The following is a 4,669-nucleotide window of genomic DNA, read 5'->3' on the forward strand; positions in this document are numbered from 1 at the left end:
CACATGCTGTCTTGGGTAGCAGAAAGGTCTGAAGACCATAATGCCTCTCGCCAGCACCGTTAACACAACAAAACAGAACATCCTGGGAGGACATTTCAAACCAGTGACCAGCAGAGTCCTGCTCTTGTTCTGAATAGTGCGCAGCATTTACCAACTGTACCTAGCAAACTTATTTTAATGAAGATTTGGGGCAAAATCACAATGCATCATATGTGCCTCCAAATCAGTAATGCTCTGACAAAGCTGCTGGTATTTTGAGTCCACGCTCTCCTTGCTCTCATTAGCATGGCTTGCAATCCTTTTACATTTAAAATGTACTTAGACTGTATGATCTTTAAAAGCAGATGATTTGCCCAACCAAGGACCTTTGCAATGCTTAAGATGCTTGCGAAAGATGTGCGCTGCTGTTATATATCTTCCAGGTACTAGATCAGTTACTGATCAAATGACTGAAAACGCTATTCTAGCTTAAGCCTTCTGTGGATCTTTGGTTATAACTCTGTTTTAGAACAATATAGTAAATCCACTATTTACCTAACTCCAGAAGAAAACTTCAGGCCAAATCATCTGTGGCTTTGTGGTTTTGGAAGAAAAAAATGTCCCAATATGAAAGTCTGATTCCATTCATACGGATATACCCCAGGCTCTAGGAGGAGGCAGGGCACAGCAATCTACTTGAGATGTGCACAGCTTCTAGCACAAGAAGAAAGTAAATCAACAATCTCATCTTCAAAAATCTCTCTTCCATGCCTTCTCTTCAGTGCTGAAGGTTATAAAACTACTTGCCCTCTGTAAGCAAAAAAAACCCTGAAAACAAAACATTAAAATTACAACCATTTGTATGATGCCTCATTTACCAACCACAAAAACTCTTCTAGGCAACAAAATGCTTTTGAGGTTTTCCAATTATTTTGAAATATATTATTAGACCAAGATACCTGACTAATAACTCTAGGGAAAAGTTGATGCTGAGATTTTTTTTAAGGTCAGCCCCTTCTCATTGGTAAATTAATCAGTTTTTAAGAATATTTCTTTTACAATATCCTCTTTTTCAAAACATTTTCCTTGCCATTTTACCAGAAATACGTGAGAATTTTACTTGCTTTCCTAAAAAGAAGGTGCAAGAGGTCCTACCTGAGAAATAATGATAATAATAAAAAAGTATAAATTATTTTTGTCATCATACAATGGAATTTCTTCACAGGGAAACTTTGCTTCTTTCTATGGCTGTCTTACAATTAATATTCTCTCAGTGCAAATTGGTTAAGAAGTTCCATATATTAAGAGTTCTAAAGCTATTTCATGCAGAAATTTCAGTCTGGTGCTACTTAATGCTCACTGGGTTTTCTCTGTAACTTTTAAAGATCAGAAAGAGTCAAATGTTATCTGAACTGTTTAAGGGAAGGGGAGCAAGCCTGATGCACAGTTAGAAGCTCATGGAAAACCTCTTTTTCCCCCCAATAAGAATATAAACAAGTTTTCGTTATTGTTTGAAAACACTATTCAAGGGAATTAGAACAAGCTTTATTAAGTAATTTTATTACAGCAACCCTATATCCATTCAGTCTCCTCTGCTGCTTGCCAAGCACATAGGGTAATAGTAGTTGTGAATGCAGCACTCCCACCTTTGAGAATGTATAAGACATCTCTCAAGCACTTTTTCTCCTTCCAAGATAGCATGCCTATACTTCACATCTAGCTTTTCAGTTTTCCTGCAACATGATCTCTGATGACACTGCCTGTGGTACAAGTTTTGGTACTAGTCAGTCTCAGCAACAGCACATCAAATTGTGGTCTCAGGATTAAGAGATAAAGAGTTTTTTCTGCAGCAGTCTTTTTGTGGCTTTCTGCTGCTGAGAAATAAACCATCAAAAGTAGGGAGCACTAAATGAAGACAATTCTTGTAACTCAACAGTCTCTACTCCTGAGCTGGTGGACAGTGATGGCACACAAATATGTGCAGTGCCAAGCCTCTAAAACATTTGCATGCCATACTTCACAAAACCAAACAATGGCTGAGGTTGAAACCGGGCCCTTGAGATCATCTAGGCCAGGGGTCCTCAAACTACGGCCCACGGGCTGGATACGGCTCCCCAGGGTCCTCAATCCGGCCCCTGGTATTTACAGACCCCCCCGCCCCCCCCACGGCTGGGCGTTGGGGGGGAAACCAAGCAGCCGCAGATGGCTGCCTGCCGCTGCATCCGCGCGCCCGCCCCCCAGTTAAAAAGTTTGAGGACCCCTGGTCTAGGCCAACTCTTGTGCCAGGGCAGGGCCAACTACAGCAGGTTCCCCAGGGATGTGCTCAGCTGTGTTCCAACTATCTATAAAGATGGGACCTCCACAGTTAGTTCCAGTGTTTGACAACACTCACAGAAGAAAAAAAAAAAAGAAAAAAAAAAGTTTTCTGGATTCAGATTGGATTTCCTGTTTTTCAGTATACGCTCATTACCTCTTGTCCTCTCAGTGGGCAGTCCAGGGAAAAGTCCAGTTCTCCTCATTCCTTCGCTCCACAAGATCCTCCCAGACCTTTTCTTCTCTAGCTGAAGAGCCCCCAGCTCTTTCAGCCTCTCTTCCTATGACATATGCTCTAGTCCTTCAATCATAGCTGTGGTCCTGCACTTGAGTTGCTCCAGCACGTCCATTATCTTCCTTACACTGGTACCCAGAACCGGACCCCGCCCTCCAGATGTCTCTCCACTCCAGTATGGAGAGGAAAGACCACCTCCCTCAACCTGCTGGCAAGTCTCTGCCTAATGCAGCCCAGGATGCTGTTGGTGTTCTTTGCTGTAAGGGTGCATTGCTGGCCATGGACAGCTTGTCAGCCAGGGTCCCCAACTCCTTCTCTGAAAAGCTGCTTTCAAGCCATCAGCCCTCCACTTCAAGGAAAAAGCATGTTGTGCTTCTCAAACACTATTTTCCTTATTTTTGTCTTTAAGATATTAACAATGCCTATTCTAATAAGAAAAATTTGTATGCGTGGGACCTGGAATATTCCACAGTGAGAAGTACCATGTAGCCCGCCCTGCTGCACAATGTCTTCCAATTAAAAAAGCTCAGAAGTAAACATTCAATTTTTTTTCACCACTAAAAAAAGAGCTTGAAAAGGAAAGTAAGTTTGAAATCAGCCAAGATGAGTAGCTAACTGAACATACACTAGAATTCTTTGCTGCCACAAGCAGACAGTAAAGAGAAGGGAGCATTTTTAAATGTTTTTTAAATGTGTAGCTGGGAATACAAGACCTCACCTTTAGAAGGCAATCTCATATTTTACATAGATAAAATTGTTTTTAAACTTGATTTACCAAGGTTTCCAGAACTGAAACCCAGTTTACTATCTAATATTTGTCTCAAAGAAAAAATAAAAAAGGAATGATACCACCTGGTTCACAAAATGCTCCTTTGTTTTCCCCTGAAATACAGACATTGTTTTGTTAATGAATGCTGAATCAACTCTCATTTATCACGAGACAATTGCATTTATAAGATAAAACAACAGCCAATTGTCAATTTCACCAAAATGATGGTTTGAGGACAAGACAACCACCGTGTCAAATGTTTTCCTTCTAGCTGTAATAGCTCAGAGTTGCTTTATATTGTTAACAAGTTTGTTGCCATAATACAATTCTCAATACAAGCTAGGCAGTGCCTGAAACCAATTTTAATTCCTTCAGTAAACAACTTGGCTAAAATTTCTAGGTACAAAATACAAATCAGAACAAACTGGCAATAATTAATCATGCACAAGTGGTCTCAAAGAGACCAGAACATTTACTCAGCAGTGTAATCCAGCACTGCTGAATCTACTGAAGACAGAACACTGTTAGCTACTTGTTCTGCTTCAACAAAACAGACACAAAAGCAGAGTAAGTGCTATGCCACCTTTTTAATTACAGGGTGCCATAATATTCCCTAGCACAATCACATAGCTCTTGTGATGACACTTGATGATTTGCCTGTAATTTGCAGCACTATCAGCTAAACTGCATCACTTATCATTGCAGTTCCACATTCTTTAATTGTGAATTTCTGAAGAGGACTCTCAAAATGGACTTCACCACAAAAAGTACTTAAATACTTAATGGTAACGATTTCCACCTAAATCAGAGATAGTGGCTAGAAGGTAGTAAGAAAATGTAATCCAACAGTGTATACAGTCTGATGCAACAAAGTGAGTTACATATCTATTTAAACACACTTGCAATTGCAAATTCTTGGATTAGGATGAAAATCTTCAAATTTAATATTGTCATGCCTGAATACTACTCTGAAGTTTAGAACATACTGAAGCACACTTGGGTCAAAAATACAAACAGGAACCCAGTTGCCTGAGAGGAAATACAATTTTCTTCCTATTCAATTAACAAACCAAAGAGCACAATACAAGAAGTCACTGATGATTTCAAAGAAAGCTAGATTTGAATTAATTATGGAACAATGTTTGTAAGTAGCTCTGCAGCAGCAAACCCGTATGCTGAATTGCAGAAAGAAGTAAAATGAGGCATGAGGGTGGGAGGGTGATCAGAACAGTAGCTGCTGATAGAGAAACGTAACGATGGTTTACTGCTTTAGTTCCCAGATTTCCTAGAGTAAATGAGGAGCTGCTTATTGTTTTGGTATTGCAAGCAACTGTTGCTACTTCTTTTGAAAAAAAGAAAAGAAGAACAGCAAG

The sequence above is a fragment of the Falco biarmicus genome, chromosome Z (genome assembly GCF_023638135.1).
Source record: "Falco biarmicus isolate bFalBia1 chromosome Z, bFalBia1.pri, whole genome shotgun sequence".
Classification (NCBI taxonomy): domain Eukaryota; kingdom Metazoa; phylum Chordata; class Aves; order Falconiformes; family Falconidae; genus Falco; species Falco biarmicus.